Here is a 20,285-nt window from a genome sequence, read left to right as displayed (position 1 = left end):
TGATTAACAAACAACTACATAAACTTAGTATACATTAGTTTAAATTGATACACTATTTTATGCCTTACTGTTACCTGTTTACTATATTAAAATATTTAACTAAAGCGATTCCTCTCTAGTCTACCATTCTTTCATTCATACATAGTTATCACTATATTTTGCACTATAAATCAGAATACAGGTTTATTGAGTAATGGCTGACAGAACCTTAAAGAAAACATTGGAGGAAAAAGAATGAAAGTTTTAAATAGTGTGAAATAAGTGTGAGAATTGATTCCACATCCTGATGAATTTTGTAAATGTGTAGTTCTATCAGTAGATTTGCAAAAGACATGCTTATTGAGGGGGTGAAGATGTTATAAGCAAACGTCTAAGATCCATTTGGGTTTAAGACACCGGATTGTACAACTGAAACTAATATAATATTGTATGTCAACTGAAATTGAAAAAATATTTAAAGTCAATACATAAATAAGTAAATAAAAAAATAAAATGTAGGGACCAGTAAAAATGAAAAAAAGCTATCTCAAAGTATTCGCCAGCAATAAGCAAATTATAGCTTACAGACAAAATAATAACAGTTAACACATATAGAGTTTATTGTGTTCCAAGAAATAAATGGGCTTAACTCCTTCAGTTCTCATAGCAACCCTACAAAGTACATGTTAAGAATATCCCCATTTTATACATAAGAAAATTGAGACCCAGAGAAGTAAAATAATTCACCCCAGAACATACAGGTAATGAGTGGCACAGCTGGATTGACAATCCAGATAGCGGGCTGTGTCTGGTTTCATTCTCACAATGACATTGTAGGAAGGTGAATCAAACATTGTCATCTCCAGTTTCCAGTGAGGAAAGCAGAAGGTGGGCATCCAAGATATTAGGTTACATAAAGGAGCTCTACTAAGCTTCTTACAGTTATTTGCAACTCAAAGTATTTAGTTTTAAACATATTCCTTCTAAAGTTTTATTAAAAAAACATACTCTTTACAATATAAAAACCTGTACACCAGTTGTAATTCATAACCCATTCCTTTTATTTTTAGTAAAAGTGGTAACTATTTGGAATAGTTTTAAGATGTTATGTATATAAAACAAACATAAAATCCATCAAGCAAGATTTTATTAGTCTATTTGCTATAATTTTGCTGCACATTTTCATTGTACTTTAAAAGTTTCCAAGAAGAAACATACCTATTAAAATATCTTTGAAAACACTTTACTTTTAGATGAAGAATCAGATATATAAATAATAACTTGTACACAGAACCATACAGGTTACAAAAAGCACTTACCATATTAGCATTTTTATTTCTCAACATAAATTCTTAAAAGTGATAATATATTTACTTTAAAATAAGGTAATAAATTCTCAGAAAGATTAACGTTTTACAAGATTCTGAGCTACAAAACTTCACGGCTCAACTCAAATATAAGGCTTCTAAGTATTATCTGAAAATATAGAAACTAAAGGATATAAATTCTTTATTGTGGTAACAAAAATAGTAATCTTGTCATATTTTTGTACCTGATATCCTTGAAAGCATTTAAAATATATGGAAATCAAATCAATTTAAATAAAATAAAATATAATAGATATTGAGATTGCATTCTGACCAGATAGCCAACTAATGAAAAAATTGTGTCACATTTAAATATAAAGTAAAGGAGAGTTCTAGTTTTTCTTAGTAATGAGTTATTAGTATTATTAAAAGAACTCTTTTATATGTTTTTAAAAATTTAATTCAAACTCTAAAGCTATTGTTGAAATTATAAAAGAGAAAATAATTGATTAACTTACTGATGATTCATTTTAAAATTTGACAATTAAAATATATTACATGCACTCACTAAATAAAATAAACTAATACAAAGTATTTATACAAGAAATCACAACACTCAAAACATAAAATCCATCAAGCAAAATATTTTAAGAAAAAAACTCAAATATAGTAAATCTAACACTTATATCTCTATGTGTTTACTCTCAGATGAAGAAATTTTTATTCATACTAAATATTACTGTAAACCTTCTGAAACCTCCTCTTTACTGAAAATCACACTAAATGTATTATTTTTCCTTGAATAAGTATTATTTAGGATACACATGCATATTCTGTGTTGCTTGCCTTAGATCTATCAAAATGAATTATACTCTATTCTACAGCTTTTATTTTAGAGAAAAATTGTACATAAGAATAGTTATAGTCATATATTTCTGATATGCTTTTATTAATAAAAAGCTTTAATGTTCACTAAACTTCCAGAAGAGTGTTAATATCCAAGAACAGCCATGCAATATACAGACTCTTCAGTTGCAATTTTGGATTAAGTTAATACTGAATCTTTAATTATTATGAAATAATATGCTTCATGGGAATAAATAGAATTTTTCTGGGGTTGATAGACTTACATAGGAGTAGAAATTATTGCTAAATTCTTAAGATTATAATGTTTTTTATTTTTAATATTTAAATAGAATGTTTGGGCTAATTTATTTTTAAACATTTTTATTGATTTTTAGACATAAAAACGTTGATGTGAAAGCAATACATCCATTTTCTGCTTCCTGCACACCCGATACCAGGGATCGAGCCCTAACCTGGAAACAAACTGGCAATCTTTATATCAAAAGGATCAAAAAAGGGAATTGAAATTCTAATTATGAGTATCGTAAAGTAATTCAAAGATGTTAATTTTATACATTCCTTAATTGATTCAAGGGTAAGCTACATTTTGAAAACTATTAAGTATTTATAGTTTAATTTTGCAAATTTAATATAGAGAAAAAATAATAATGAACTAAAACATAAACAATTTATGTTTTACTCACACTGGTTCATGAAAAAGCTTGAAACACATTTGTAGCAAGTTTCCCATAGTTTTCTTTCTTTCTTTTTTTTTCTTAATGGGATATTTTATCATTGCTAACTTTAATAGCAGAAGTGTCCCTTTTGGAATGTTGACTTAATAAACCTATTGACAGGAGACATAGAGAAGTCCTTGTCAATCTCTGTGGCTGAATAAATGCTACAAATAAAAAGAAATGATTTAGCAAATACAAAGTATAAAAAATGTAATGGCAAAGTGCAATTAATAACATGTATAAATGGAATTTGCTGCTTAAAAACACTCTGTTGGTATCTCCCTTATTTCTGGCACTGTCTATACTTCCATGTCTTTATTAAATTTCAGCCTCTCAATACTAATTTTCATGAGATATATAATCACATAATTGTCATTTCAGAATCTGTTGAAAGAATATATAAGACATTGGAAGGAAATAAAAAACTTTTAAGAGCTTACATTTATTTAGACTAGAGTCTCCTAATTAATGTATCCAACATTGTTCTAAATATCTTAAACATTTTCTTATTTAATGTTAATGTAAACCTTATGAGCTTTGTACTATGACTATTCTCAGGTACCTTTTGGGGAAAATATGGACTGAGAGCTTAAATAACTCCCTCCACATCCCAGAGGTAGTAAGTAGCAAAGCCATAGTTCATGCTCAGCACTTATTCTATAATATATCCCATATAATAAAAGCCTAATATGCTAAGTGTCTGACCATTCGACCACTCACTATGCTGTACACTGACCACCAGTGGTCAGACGCTTCGACCAGTAGGTTAGCTTGCTGCTGGGGTCCGGCTGATCAGGACAGGGCCAGACGAACTGGCTCTCTGACATCCCCTAAGGGGTCCCGGATTACGAGAGGCACAGGCCAGGCCGAGAGACCCCACCAGTGCACAGATCTGTGCACCAAGCCTCTAGTTATTAATAATGAGGAATCTTGGAAATTCAGGTTGGAACTGGAAATATATCCATCTTTTTTCTGTCAGTGAAATCTAAAAGTACTTTTAATCAAAACATTTAAGACTTCTATTTCACACACTCACATAAATGAAAATATAAACATTTCATTATATTAGGTTAGGAGGTCATAATTTATAACTTGCTTTCATGTTTCAAAAATGGGGTTATGAAAGTATAGCTACTAAGTACTTGAGAATATTTAGTATTTAAAAGAAGAATAATTACTTTGTACCTATAGTGTAAAACAACATAATTGAGACCCTTTAGTGTTTGCCTGCAATAGAATTTCAAAACTTCTCTAATACATTAATATTAAAATATTAAAATGTAAGTAGCCAGGTTTAATTTCTCCAGAGAAAAATATCCTCTCAATTTAAAAAAATTAAATGATAAAATGTGGTGTACGAATTTCATGTCACATTTTTAAACACAAGCTAGTAAATAATAAAAATTATACTGGGAATATTTTGTTGTTAACCTACATTCACACTTGTTATAATGTGCATTCCAGAAATGCAAAATGAGCATTGTACAAGTGAGGAAGAGACTCCCAAAAATTGAAATTTTATTTTAATTTTATTAATACTAAAGGATGAATGGCTTATGTATTTTATTTATTTATGAAATTTACAGAATTGTGACACACCAAGTTATTACATATACAGAAATATGAAGTTTAGATTAGTTTTCATCATCAGAACAGATGCCTTTTTATAATTCATGAAATATGTTGGTCACATCAAATTAGTTCCCAAGCCATTTGTCCTTTGTGAACTCTAGAGTCTAAAGACTTTGAAAAGAAACTATTTTAATATCAGGCATTTTGCAATAAACAAATTCATTTAAATATTGATTCAATATACTTTTTTGTTTTTGATTTACCACTCTTAGTAGTTGTGGTGGTGAATTGTACACTCCCTCACAAAAACTAACAAAATCCTCAACTCTGATTTGTAATGTTTGTGAATTTACATGGTGTATAATCTCCTTGTAATGGATTTCAAACTATTATTATGTTACTGAAAAAAAGAGTTGTGAAGAGATGCATAGAATCATCTTTCTCTCTTATCTCTGTTTGGACCATCCCAGCACATGATGAGCTCATGCAATTTTAGGAGGCATGGTGGTGGGGGGGGGGGATCATAAAACCATTATGCATTTTAACCTCTAAAAGCATTTGAAAAGTTTTTTTTTTTTAATTTGTTTCTGAACAATGCATTGTGGGTAAGCACTGCCTAACATATTGATTAATAATGTTTACATATAGTATCATGATTATTTAATTAGAGATTATTTTCATCTAATAATGCACACACACAAATACTATCCAGGTGGTTCAGATCTTCATATAATCTATTTAATTTATCATTAAAAAAAATTGAAATTATATGACATAAATTTAAGGCATACATGTTAATTTGTTATTATATTTATATATAATTATTACTGTAACCATATTAACACCTCTGTCACATTACATAATTATTATTTTTTAGTAGTGAGAATAATTTAATTCTAGTCTCATATCAAGTTATCTCCACAAATAAAAGAGAAATATGCAAATTGACTGTACCTCCATGACACCCACCAGCCAATCAGGAGTGAGTATGCAAATTAACCCAACATAGCTGGGTTAATTTGGATACACAGGCATGGAGCAAAGACTGAAGGCTCCGGCCCGAGCGAAGACTGAAGACTGAAGAGGCTTGGCTTCTCCACTGTGGCCCGAGCGGAGAAGCCAAGCCTTGCTGTAGCCGGAGCAAAGGCCTGGGTCCTAGGTGCCGGAGGAAAACCTGTGCCGGTGGCAGGGGAAGGAAGGCCTATTGCACAAATCTTCGTGCAACGGACCTCTAGTTTTATTATAACACTAGTGCCCCAGTGCACGGATTTGTGCACATTGAAAGGAAATTAATTAGAAGGTGGCTGGCAGGGTGGGACTGGGCAAGATGGGCTGGACATGCCCTGAAGCCAACCTCCCATGGCCCCTCCCTGGCCAGCCGGCTGTACCTCGGGCACCACTGCAGCTCAAAGGTCATCTGCTGAGTGAGCGGGGTCCCTCTGGCAGGTGGGGACCCTCAGCCTGGCCTGCAGGGATCAGGCTGAAACTGGCTCTCTGACATCCCCTGAGGGGTCCCAGAGTGCAAGAGGACACTCTGAAAAGTTGCTGTCATACAGGGCATGGGACACAAACACAAGTGTGCAGTAATCCAGATTTGGACAGTGCCCCAGAAACAACATAATCCATGGCCAAAGATGAATTCAAACGGCCCTGCAAGGAATAGGGCTCCCTCCTCTCTGCTAACAGGTGCATCACTTGAGAACCGCCACTGCCAAGTCACTGCAGCTCGGCAGCTCCTGTGTTAAGTGTCTCCCCTCTGGTGATCAGTGTGCTTCATAGCTACCATTCAGAGAATCTGCCCCCTAGTGGTCATTGTGTGTCATAGCTACTGGTCGGATGGTTGGATGTTTGCTTTGCCATATATATATATATATATATATATATATATATATATATATATATAGACAATATTGTTTCAATAGTAATCACACTGGCTTTTTTATTACTCGTAACTTTTTATCCTTAAACAACATCTATCCAATCTCACCAACCCTCATTACCTAGTAACTACCATTTTACTCTCAGTTTTACTACTTTGGCTCTTTTAGATTACACATGTAAGTGATATTACACTATACTTGTCTTTGTCTGAATTATCTCACTTAGCATAATATGCCCAGGATTCATCCATGTTGTCATAAATGGCAAATGACTACCTTTCTCATGGCTGCTGTCTTCTTTGTCTGCTCATCCCTTGAAGGTCACTTAGGTTGTTTTTATTCATTGGCTATTGTGAATAATGCTGCCATCAACCTGGGAATGCATACATCTCTTTGAAATCCTTTTCCCCCGCTTTGAATATATACCCAAAAGTGGAAGTGTCAGATCATTTTGTATATTCATTTTCTAATTTTTTAAGTAACTTCCATATTGTTTTCCATAGTGATTGACTCAACTTCATTAATAGTGATGGGAAAACTGGATAAACACACGAAGAACGATGATAGTGGACTTCTGTCTTACACCACTCCCAAAAGTTGACTGGAAATGGATAAAAGACTTAAATATAAGACTCAATGCTATACTTTTTCTTCTAGGAATTTTAAAAGTAGGGAATTAGCCCTCAATAGTGATCTTGACAATATATTTTTTTAATTTGACAGCAAAAACACAAACAACAAAAGCAAAAATCAACAAACAGGACTATATTGAATTTAAAAGCTTCTGCACAGTAAAAGAAACAATAAATGAAAAGACAAACTAAAGAATGAGAGAAAATTTTTGCAAACCATACAATGGACAAAGGATTAATATTGAAATATATAACTTATCTTTGAAATAGAAGAATGCCTAGGCACTTAGAAAAGAGAGAAATGACCAGATACAGTTGGAACTAGACTGATGGGTAGAAAGAAAATAATTATGTTAATACCCTATTTAGTTGTAAAAATATCTGTTTTTATCCATATCTTTACTTTGATTTTTAAAGGAGTTTAGTTAAAAAGCTAGTCTGAATAATATTCAGTTTGGTAGATACTATATTGAAATTATCTAGGAGTGAGCAACATTAGTAATTCTTGGAGTACATGATGAAATTTTATCATGTCAAAAAGTATTTTCTTTTATTATTGATCTTTAAAAAGAGTAACTATAAAATATATTTTGGATCCAAAAAGGATCCCTGTTTTCCTTAACAAAACATAAGCATGTGATTAGTTTTCCCATGAACAATTAAAAAGTAGAGATGTAGAATTAATCTATACTAATAAAGGGGTAATATGCTAATTAGACTGGGAGACCTTCTGGACATCCTTCCGGACAAAGCCATGGTTATGGGACTGAGGCAGAGGCGGTTAGGGGGCGATCAGGTGGGCAGGGGGGATAGTTGGGGATGAGAAGGCCATCGGGGGGGGGGAATTGGGGGGAAGCAGGTCGGCAGTGGGGAGCAATTGGGGTGAGCAGGTCGGCAGGCAGAGTGGTTAGGAGCCAGCGGTCCTGGATTGCAAGAGGGATGTCTGACTGTCGGTTTCGGACATCCCCTGTGGGGTCCCAGATTGGAGAGGGTGCAGGTCAGGCTGAGGGACACACACCCCCGTGCACAAATTTCGTGCACCGGGCCACTAGTATGTCATAAATTAAACAAAAAGTTCCACGTTTTATATTTTTTCCATGTAGTTTCTTAACCGGGAAATAAATTAAGTGGTTACCATGGCTGTAAGCATGGTTGCACAGTTGAAGGAGCAGTTTACCATAAACAGTCACCAGTAGTTAGTATTACAACTTGAGTTTGGAAAATTCTTCATTAGGAGAATATTCCTAAAACTTTCAATGTCTATTTTGTGTTTGTTGTTTACCAAGAAGAGAGCTACATGACTCAAATGGATGGATATAAAAAAAAAAATCTCCTTCAAAAAGTGTTGTTTCAGAATGTATTTTACATAAGTTTATTAAGGCCCTTCCTGGCCCATTTCCTTGATTCAGTTTAATTTGCAAGCTCAACACTAGTATCTTGCAATAGGGAGTTAGAGTTCTATTTAATGGGTGTAGTGGCAGAGAGAAGGGACAGCACTTATGTAACCTCAATCCCCAGTCTTCCCCTGAAAGTTCTAAGATAAGCTATACATTGATCAGTGCTTATTTAAGCTCATGGGATGCATTAGGAACGTGGTACTGAGGAGACAGAGGGAAGCTAGGTAGTCAGGATTGGGGACCACAGAGGGGAACTAGAACTGAGAACACAGCTGGGCGGAATTACTAGGACAACCCAGTTGGGGGAGGAAGTGCACACAGGAGACAAACTTTAAAATGCATGAATGTTGCTAGGACAGGCAGCATGCAGATAACCAATCACTAGGTAGTAAGGTATAACCAACCCCAACGGTGTTGCTAAGGCAACATTCTTTGAAAGGACCAATCAGGAACTAACAAGTATATAAACAAAATGCACTTGCTTTCTCTTCTTGAACTGGCGCAAGATTCTTGGGTTGATGGCCGGAGATGTGCTCCTGTCACCCACGTGGCTTATGACCATGTGGGCCTCCACACATGGACTATTAGACTTTAATTAGCTTGGATACTGAACTACTCCCCAACTGTAACATGGAAAGGAAGCTCTGGACACTGGCCTGCTCCTGGAACCCCAGCTGCTCCTTTTCCAGGACTGGCTTCTCTTAATAAACTTCAGTACTGTCCTAGCTGGTTTGGCTTAGTGGATAGATCGTGGGCCTGTGGACTGAAGGGTCCCAGGTGCCATTCTGGTCAAGGGCACATGCCCAGGGTTGTGGGATCGATCCCCAGTAGGGGGCGTGCAGGAGGCAGCCGATCAATGATTCTCTCTCATCATTGATGCTTCTATCTCTCTCCCTCTCCCTTCCTCTCTGAAATCAAGGAAAATATTTAAAAAATATATAATAAACTTCAGTTCCCCTAATCATTTTTGTATGTGACTTCATTCTTTGAGTTTGCGAGACAAGGGATTTGGACTCAAAAACCCCACATTTTGGTCTCATTATTATGTTCCAAAATTTTATTGGTGTGGGGTTACAGCAATGAGAAAGGAGAAAAATATTCCTCAGTTAGGCATAGAAGTCATAAATAAATACATGTAAAATATGTTAGGTAGTGATTTGTTAAAGCAAGAGGGGGAAGAGAATGTATAGGGATGACTTAAGTTGGAGGATCTCGAAAAAGATATGTATAATGAAGAAGTAAGCTACATACAGGTAGATATATTGAGATGAATATTCCAGAGAAAGCAGCAAGTGTAAATAAAAGGTTTTGTGTTGATTGTTTACATGTACAAGGAATGGATGGAGTAGCCAGAGGAATTAGTGGTTAATGAGGATGGAGAAGTTGCCAGCAGCCAGAATTGCATTGAATTATGTACTAATTGTGATAGCTAAGAAACATGAGAGGTATGAATATAAAAGTGCCTAAATAATACTTAGATTTAAAAAAAACACACCACAAAACAGTGGATGTTGAATAAGAATAGAATGGGGGAGTGAGAATGGATACCTAGAATTGAGAAGCTATCACAATGTACGAGGCAGGGGAGGATGACAGTGATGGAAGTTGTGAATATAATTGAAAGCAGAGCTATCTGAACTTGCATATGTTTTGAAATTTGAGAAAATAGAGGAGTCATGATTTTGTCAAAATTTTTGGCCTGAGTACCTATGTAAATTATGGTGCATTTTAGTGAGGTGGAGAGCACAGAGGGTGATGTGTTTTAGGGGTAGGGTGAATTACCAGCTTAAGTTTTTTAGGTAGGAATGGACTAAACAGGCACAGGGTTTGAATTGCTTATTAATTATTGTATGCCTGTGTGGGGTATCCTGCAAATTCCTGGGCAAAAGGAATCCAGGCTGTTTCTGCCCAGGCACTATGTAGCATAAATCACAGTGGTTTTATGCAACATTTGAAATATGAATATGGACATGCACACACACACACACACACACACACACACACACACACACATTAAGTCAAGGACCCTCTGTGAAGGGCCTTTGGTCATTTACCCCTGTCATCCATATGTAGGAAAGAAGGAATTTATCACCATAGCTATATGTGATTTAATTCTTAAAGAGACAAATTACAATAATGCCAAAAATAAAATTAATTCTATGGTTATCTGAAATTTACCAGTGTATTGCTATCTCTGATTCACTCCATAGTCTTGGAATAAGTAGGTGTTTTCATATGTTCATAAAAGAGAAGGAAGGCTTGTTCTTTCACCATAGCAACTTGTAACCACTGAAACTAGCTTTAAGCATGTCATAATAACAGCTTTCCATGAGTAATTGTGACACAGAGTATCAATCAGTGGTAATTCCACTCTTCTAAAAGACTACCATTACTTAACCTCTATACTTCTTATAACTTCTACTAGAGGCCTGGTTCACAAAATTCGTGCACTGGGGGAGGGAGTGTCCCTCAGCCCAGCCTGCACCCTCTCCAATCTGGGACCCCTTGGGGGATGTCTGACTGCCGGTTTAGGCCTGATCCCATCCCTATCACAATCTGGAACTGCTGGCTCCTAACCGCTCACCTGCCTGCCTGCCTGATTTCCCCTAACCACTTCTGCCTGCCAGCCTGATCACCCCCTAACTGCTGCCCTGCTGGCCTGATTAACACCTAACTGCTCCCCTGCCAGCCTGATAGCCTCCAACTGCCATCCCCTGCAAGCCTGGTCACCCCAACTGCTCTCCCCTCCAAGCCTGGTCCCCGCCAACTGCCCTCCCCTGCAGGCCTGATCTCGCCCTCAACTGCCCTCCTCTGCCAGCCAATTAGGTTCTTATTGGTCAGTTTCTATGCCAGTCAGCATCAAAAGCTCTGCTTCCTACACAGCCATTGGCTCCTCACAGTTGACCCAGAATTAGTTCTGATTGGTCAGCTTCTATGCCAGTCAGTGTCAAAAGCTCTGCCTCTTAGGCAGCCATTGGCTCCTTGCAATTGACCCAGATTTGATTCTGATTGGTCGGTTTCTATACCAGTCAGCATCTCTGGGCCTATCTCCGGGCCTCATCATAGAGGCAGGGCTGATCAGCAGCCACCCCAGACTGCTGGCGAGCAGCTGAATTGCTGACCTTTGGGAGAGAGAGAGAGGCTTGGCTGCTGGCGAAGGAGAGAGAAGCAGGGTCTGGTCACCCTGTTTCTCTCTCCTGGTCTCACCAGCAGCAGCTGCCACTGCTGATCAGCCCCACCTCTCTCTCTCTCCCTGAGAGGTCAACAGTTCAGCCCACTTGCCTGCTCTATGCACAGCCTGGCGAATGGTTGAGCCTCCCAGTCATTGTGGATGTGATGGACCCAGGGTTTTTATATTAGGATAACACTGATATAGAAGAGAGTGTGCTGTGCCAGGATAGACAGTACCCTACAATGCTTATCTTCCTTCTTTGGCAAATAATAAACTCAAGGTGTTTTTTGTTTGTTTGTTTGTTTGTTTGTTTTGATACTTCTTGGTAGCCTCTTTCTTTAGTACCCAAAGCTTCTATCAAGATGATTTGGAAGAGTACCATTCGAAAGCATTCTATTACAGCTTTGGACATGCAGGGCTCATCACTAAGTACTTTGGTCCAAATTCATTTTTTTTTTTTTACAGCCAGATAAATGATTCAATAGCACTCTCAGCTCTAAATTATTTATTTAATTGAGCTGTCTTTGTTCAAAGTATTTTGTTAGTTTAAGATTTTTGAACAAATAGCCCTTGCCCTTGAGTGAAGGCAAACAGAACAAATAAGCAAAACAGTAAATGACCTACATAGACAATTTCAGGTGCATTTTCCTTAAGAATGGGTTGGAAAAGATTCAAAGTTATGGGAGAAAATATTAATTAAAAGGGAACTTTAAAAAAGGGAATTCAGGAATATTTTCAACAATGCTGTAGAACAGATTCAATATCCATCATTCTTTTTAAAAAATACATATTTTTATTGATCTCAGAGGGGAAGGGAGAGGGAGTGAGAAATAGAAACATCAATGATGAGGGAGAATCATTGATCAGCTTCCTCCTGCATACCCCCTATAGGGGATCAAGCTGGTAACCCAGGCATGTACCCTGACTGGGAATCTAACACTGACCTTCAGGTTCATAGGTCGAAGCTCAACCACTGAACCACACAGGCTGGGTTTTATCATTCTTTTTAAAATGAATCTTTATTGTTGAAAGTATTGCAGATTGTGGGAACCCCTTTCACATCCAGCGTGGTTCAGGGTTCAGGTTCAGGGTTCGGGTTCTGGAGAAGGCCGCACACAAATGAAAGAGACTAGAAAAGTATTAATTTGAGAATATTGGGGGCCAGGCGGGAGCCCACCTCTAGTGGGAGGACTACACACCGCTCTGGCCTTGCTATCCCTTTTTATTAAGACTATGGGATACACCAGTCATAGGCAGGAAATTCCAATAACAAATTTACATAAGACAAACAGGTGGAGGCTGCTTCAGCTAACAATGTTTCAACTAAACAGTGAGTGATTAGCTCTGATCTTTCAGAGCAATTAAGGTTGTTGACCAGCCTTCAGGGTTTCCTGTCCACATCTTTCTATTAGTGAGACAATGATCGGTTTCCAGCAGCAGATGCCCTCTTTTATCCCCACATTGACACCCCCCCCCACCCCACTTCGGACCTCTCCCCAGGAATTCACTGAACTATTGTCTGTGTCCATGCGTTATGCATATATGCATATAAATTCTTTGTTTAATCTCTTCCTGCCACCACCCACTCCCATCACTCTCTTTCTATAAGTGAGCTCTCATCTGAAAAGAAGACTTGGTTAGAAAATGAAATTAGAATGTGTGGGCGATTGCTAAGTGAAAAGATCTTCATTGATTAGCTAAACATTATCAATAAGCACTGAAAGGTTAAAAACAGGAATGAAAATCCAAACAAATTTATGGCACTTTAAATAAAATTATTGTTTTCTGAAAGAAAACAGGACCAATTTATAATCCTCCAAGAACTGGAAATATTTGTATATGAACACATAAGAGATTAAAAGCAGATACTTGTAGCTATTTCAAGTATAAAGATCATTGAAAAAAACTAATGTTCACTATTGATTAAGAAACAGGAGGACGGATATTAAGAATTCATAAAATGATGTCACTCTGAGAGAGATCATATATCTAATAATTTGATATTGTTCTTCTAAATTCCCATAGAATTTTTTTTCATAAATATAGGTGTATGAAATACAACTTTCTTATTCACATACTAGAGGCCCTGGAGCCAACCTCTCACAGTCCCTCCCCAGCCAGCTGCACCTGGGGCTGGGCCATGGCTGGAAGGGCGTCTGCGGAGTGAGCGGGGTCCCTTGGGCAGGTGGGGTCCCTCAGCCTGGCCTGTGAGGATTGGTCTGAAACCGGCTCTCGGTGACATCTTCTCAGGGGTCCCAGATTGCGAGAGGGCAGTTCTCTGGTGATGCACCCCAAAATCGGGCTCCCTCTTCTCTGGTTCTGGGGTGCTTCACCTGAGAACCACCACTGCCAAGTCACCACAGCTCAGCAGCTCCTGCATTGAGCATCTGCCCCTTGGTGGTCAGTATGCATCATAGCTACTGGTCAGAGCATCTGCCCCCTTGTGGTCATTGTGCATCATAGCTACCAGTGGGACAGTCACTTAGCCTTTTATGTATATAGATGTGCTATTATATCTATCAGATACTATATCAATATCAGGTCCCTCAAAGTGATAAATCCACTCATAAAGTGAGAATGTTTGCCAATATAAGTTCTTTCACATGTCCAAAGCTAACCAATTGAGACTATTATAATAAAAATACTTCCTTATTTCCTGTGACACAATCTGTTAGTTTAGTACAGTGGTCGGCAAACCACGGCTCGTGAGCTACATGCGGCTCTTTGGCCCCTTGAGTGTTCTAACGCCACTTCTTCAAAATAGACTCACCCAGGCCAAAAACCAACTTCTGCACATGGGCCACGAAGTTTCAATCACACTGTACGTGCGCACCCGCACATGGTATTTTGTGGAAGAGCCACATTCAAGAGGCCAAAGAGCCGCATGTGGCTTGCGAGCCACCGTTTGCCAACCACTGGTTTAGTAGTAATTTAATTTACAAATGGAACTGCCAGATAAAATGTCCTGCAGGAAGGATGTTATTAGAAGTTCAAAATTATTTTTGTCCCCACAAATTCAAATCTGTCGTGACATTAATATATGTGTGTATATATATGTGTATGTATGTGTATATATATACACACAACATATATATATGTATATATATATATATATGTGTATGTGTGTGTGTGTGTGTATGTGTGTGTATTTATATATATATATAATGAATGTTTCAAGAAATAACCCAGTAATTAAATATGATGTCAGAACCCCATTGGCAAAAGACTCCCATGATTTTAAGCATAATATTTCAAGCTGAGTGCATTTCAAATTGTCTTCCCCAATTTTCATATCACTATTGAACATTTAGATCATGCTTTATGGGCATTACCTCAACAACATCACATACCTCAGAGACTCATTGCTTATTATAGTGTATCTATTATTTTAAAATATTTTTGTTGCCTGTTTTTTTTTTAATTCTTTATTGTTTAAGAATATTTGTTTCCCCCATTGACCTCTCCCCAGCTGTTCCCACCCGCCCCCCAGCACATGCCATCACCCCACTACTGTCTGTGTCCATGGGTTCTGCTTATATGCATGCATACAAGTCCTTTGATTGATCTCTTACCCCCTCTCCCCTGCCTTCCCTCTGAGGTTGGACAGTCTGTTCGATGCTTTTATGTCTCTGGATCTATTTTTGTTCATCAATTTATGTTGTTCATTATATTCCACAAATGAGTGAGATCATGTGATACTTATTTTACTCTGACTGGCTTACTTTGCTTAGCATAATGCTCTCTGTGTCTATCCATGCTGTTGCAAATGGTAAGAGTTCCTTCTTTTTTATAGCAGCATAGTATTCCATTTTGTAGATGTACCACAGTTTTTTAATCTGCTCATCTATTGATGGGCACTTAGGCTGTTTCCAATGAACATAGGGTGCATATATCCTTTATAATTAGTGTTTCTGATTTCTTGGGATATATTCCTAGAAGTGGGATTACTGGGTCAAATGGGAGTTCCATTTTAATATTTTGAGGAAACTCCATACTGTTTTCCACAGTGACTGCACCAGTCTCAGTCTGCATTCCTACCAGCAGTGAACAAGGGTTCCTTTTTCTCCACATCCTCGCCAGCACTTTCATTTGTTGATTTGTTGATGATAGTCATTCTGACAGGTGTGAAATGGTATCTCTTTGACGTTTTGAATTGCATCTCTCGGTTGATTAGTGACTTTGAATATTTTTTATATGTCTCTTGGCCTTCTGTATGTCCTCTTTTGAAGGGTGTCTATTTAGGTCCTTTGTCCATTTTTTGATTGGATTGTATATCCTCTTTTGTTAAGTTGTATTGTAGATAGGAAGAGAGAGTGCAGGAGAGAAATATCAATTTGTTGTTTCACTTACTGATGCATTCATTTGTTGATTCTTGTGTGTGCCCTGACCAAGGACCAAACCTGCAACCTTAGTGTATCAGGTGGATGCTCTAACTAACTGAGGTACCTGACCAGGGCTATAGCTTATCTCTTGATCCAAGAGCCAAAACACATTCTTCATGCCTCAGAATAATTGCTTATCAGGATAAATTAAGCAAATCATCTGCCTATTTATAAAATCATTTGTATGTATAATGGTATCACATCAATTTTTATTAAAGAAAAATATTTGAAAATTTTCACTTTGAGCTGATCATCATGCCAAATGGGTTATTTTGACAAAAGTCTGTATAAAAGGTTATTGTATATAAGAGCAAACACAAATCCATAGAGAAATTCAAATATCTGAACATAGATGCATGGAATCTGCCCCCAATTCTAAAAGAAAACACTGGAAATGTTCAGGTTATAAAATCCATGGGGATAACAACTCGGGAAGCCTGATAGCATCAGATAATTTCATGAATATTTTCTAAAATTGTCATGAGACAGCCTTTAACAATAGAAATAGATTTGATATGATATTAAAAAGATACCACTAAGGGAAATTTTTTTCTAGGTTAGCAAATTATATGGACAGTTCATGCATCATTATTTCCAACATAATTGTGAAAATAATGATAAAGGTGAACCATGGAAATTGCCCAGAGGGATGCTTTCAGCATGTCCAAATGGATTTCATTCAACTACTTCCTCTGTGTTTTATGAATATGAAGATGTGAATATATAACGTTGATAATGTTTTAAGTTTGTGGATATGTTAAAGCAATCTTCCCTAAATAATATAATGTAGTTCCTATGCTTTTTATTTTTCTTTATTTAAAAAGTATCTAAGAATTGGTCATCATTAACATTTTTGGATGGACTTCTGATGAACATGATGTATAGAACAAGTTATTGACATTTGTTAATCACGTATTTGTTTTATATTAGTAAATTAAAGGACAAAAACATTAACAACCTGGTAAATGATAATTTGAAGATCATGGATTAGACCAGGAGGAATCTTTGTGTAGCCTTCTAAGTCCTCCCCTTTAAATGTGAAATGTGAATTTCCCAGATGCAAAGAACAGTTATAACCTGAATTATCTACCTAATTAAGGGGGGGGGGGGCGTGGAATAGAACAGATGAAAAATAAAGTGATTGGGCTTAAATTAACAGAAAAAATAATATTTTAAAAGAATATTTTGGTATTTAATTTATCAAATAAACTACTTCTTGTAAAAGGTTAAATGAGGGTAAAAATGCAATGTAATGTTATTCCCTTTAATCCTTGTGTTCCTCCTTTTCACACATTCTCAAATTTTGTTGTTGTTGTTTTTTTGTTGTTGTTATGTTTTGTTTCATCTTAACATTTGGACTTAACAGCCAACCAATCCTATCTCCTGCATACCTGCTTATCACAGGGTTAATTCTAGAATCAAGCTTGATCTACTAAAATTTAGTTGTTCCATGGAGGGCAGAAGTCTTGCAATTCCATTGTTGCTCGCAGAACTTTGACCTGGCCAGAGAAAAGCATATCTAATCTGTATCGTAGTAAAAAAAAACCTCAAACCTGAGGATATGTTCCAAATACATGTTATATGACACATGATATTACAGAAAAATCTATGTATAGTAAATATTCATTGTTTAAAGTACGTGTGTATGGGCCCAGGAAAATAATTAATAAAATATTAAAATTCAATATACCTGAAAGATAGTTATACCGTTGACTTTTATTGTATTATATATGTTGTGGCTTGAAGTTTTTCTATGCCCAGCACATATTGTTTTTATAAGTAAAATATTACAAATAGATGTATTTAAATTTAAGTATAAAATTTATAATAAAGATTCTGATGTATTTTAGATTTAAAAATTAATATATTTCTTATTTTAACATTAATGAACTTAATCATAAGATATTTAATATTTTACTAAATTCTAAAACACAAGCAATTCTCAACTATAATGAGTAGTTGTTTTATAGTTGTAAACAAAAGAGAAACATTCATTCAGTTTTGCAGCCACTTAAATACTAAAAGAACAAGATGGACTATATTATTGTTTCCTGGGCAGCAAAAATTTAAACATACTCATTAAAAATTATATTTTACTTATTTGTTGTTGATCAGGAGTGTTCTTTTAAGCAGGGGGTTGTTTAACGATCATCAATTATAAATTCAAGAACTCTCATTAGAGTAAACATTTTCTTAGGATAACATTAAAGTTAAAATTTAACTGATGAACAACAATAGACCCAGAGACATAGAAGCATGGAACAGACAGTCAAACCTCAGAGGGAAGGCAGGGGAGGGTGGGTAAGTGGTAAGAGATCAACTGATGAACTTGTATGCATATATGCATAACCCACCCATAGACACAGACAATAGAGTAGTGAAGGCCTGAAGGGGGGACTGGAAGAGAGGCAGGCTGGGAGAGGTCAAAGGGGGAAAAATAAAGATTAAAAAAATAATAATAAAGTTTAACAGCCTACCTAATAAAAGAGTAATATGCAAATTGACCATCACTCCAACACACAAGATGGCCACCCCTATGTGGTCAAAGATGGCCGCCCTCATGTGGACACAAGATGGCCGGCAGGGGAGGGCAGTTGGGAGGGACCAGGCCTGCAGGGGAGGGCAGTTGGGGGCAATCAGACCAGCAGGAGAGGGCAGTTAGGGGTGACCAGGCCTGCAAGGGAGGGCAGTTGGGGGCGACCAGGCCTGCAGGGAAGGGCAGTTGGGGGGAACCAGGCCTGCAGGGGAGGACAGTAGGGGGGACCAGGCCTGCAGGGGAGGGCAGTTGGGGGCAACCAGACCAGCAGGGGAGGACAGTTAGGGGCGACCAGGCTGGCAGTGGAGGGCAGTTAGGCGTGACCAGGTTGGCAGGGGAGGGCAGTTGGGGGCAACCAGACTGGCAGGGGAGGGCAGTTACAGGTGACCAGGCTGGCAGGGGAGGGCAGTTAGGTGTGACCAGGTTGGCAGGTGAGGGCAGTTGGGGGCAACCAGGCCTTCAGGGGAGGACAGTTACGGGTGACCAGGATGGCAGGGGAGGGCAGTTAGGGGTGACCAGGTCAGCAGGGGTGAGCAGTTAGGGGCAATCAAGCCGGTAGGGGAGCAGTTAGGCATCGGTCAGGCTGGCAGGGGAGTGGTTAGAGGGTGACCAGGCTGGCAGGCAGGAGTGGTTAGGGGCAATCAGGCATGCAGGCAGGCAAGCAGTTGGGAGCCAGCAGTCCTGGATTGTGAGAGGGATGCCCAGCTGCCCGTTTATGCCATCGGACATTCCTCGAGGGATCCCAGATTGGAGAGGGTGCAGGCTGGGCTGAGGGACACCCCCCCACCAATGCACGAATTTCGTGCACTGGGCCTCTAGTATTTTATAATGAAAATTGTTTCCTTTTCATTAAAATGATTATGCATAAACATTATAATAGTATTTGAGTATATAATTAAAAATAAAAATTCAACTTTAAAAAGTAAAATTTGCTCTGGCCAGTTTGGCTCAGTGGACAGAGCATCAGCCTGATGACTGAAGGGTCTGGGGTTTGATTCAGGTCAAGGGCACGTACCTTGGTTGTAGGGCCGATCTGGGCCCTGGTCGGGACTCCTGCAGGAGGCAACCAATCAATGAGAGGTATTTCTCTCATATCAATATTTCTACCTTTCCCCTTCTCTTCCACTCTCTAGAAATCAATGGAAAAATATCCTTGGGTGAGGATTAAAAAAATAAGATGTAATTTGTGTTTCTGTAGGGTATACCATGCAATTTACAAATGTCAAGTGTTATCAATTTAATATGTTTATAGAATACATCATAATTTGAAAACTTGACTCCAAATATTTTTCTAAAATACAAATTATTCATTATTTTTCTGAGAGGAGTTAAAAAGTGATGGAATTTTGGATATTTAGGTAAGTTGTGTGTTTATAAGAGTGTGAGAAAGAAAGGAGGCAGGAAAGAGATAGGAAGGAGAAAAACGTGTGTGTGTGTGTGTGTGTGTGTGTGTGTGTGTGTGTGTGTGTGTAGTAGTAGTAGTAGTAGTGATTAATATACAATGAATGTATGTGTCTGAGCATGAATAAACATGAGGGTTTTGTGTGTGAAAGTGTGAGTGCGAGTGACTGTTATTCACACCACTGTTCCATAAGAATTAAATCTGAGGCTAAGCATGGAAAACACTTCCTCTTAGATATCCCACTGTATGTTAATATTTTAAAAAGTCTTGTTAAATAAATTTGTTTTAAGTTTTAATTCAAGTTAAGGGATTTTTGTGTTCAGCAATACCTGCTGCCATTTTACTGAACTGAATACTTAGGTATATGAAATCCATTAGCTACAAAATGTTATCTTCAAATATTCTGTTCTGAACAATTTTGCTGAAACAAGAAAAAGAACTGA

This window comes from Eptesicus fuscus, chromosome 4 (genome assembly GCF_027574615.1).
Source record: "Eptesicus fuscus isolate TK198812 chromosome 4, DD_ASM_mEF_20220401, whole genome shotgun sequence".
NCBI lineage: Eukaryota > Metazoa > Chordata > Mammalia > Chiroptera > Vespertilionidae > Eptesicus > Eptesicus fuscus.
Note: the sequence above shows the minus strand (reverse complement) of the source record.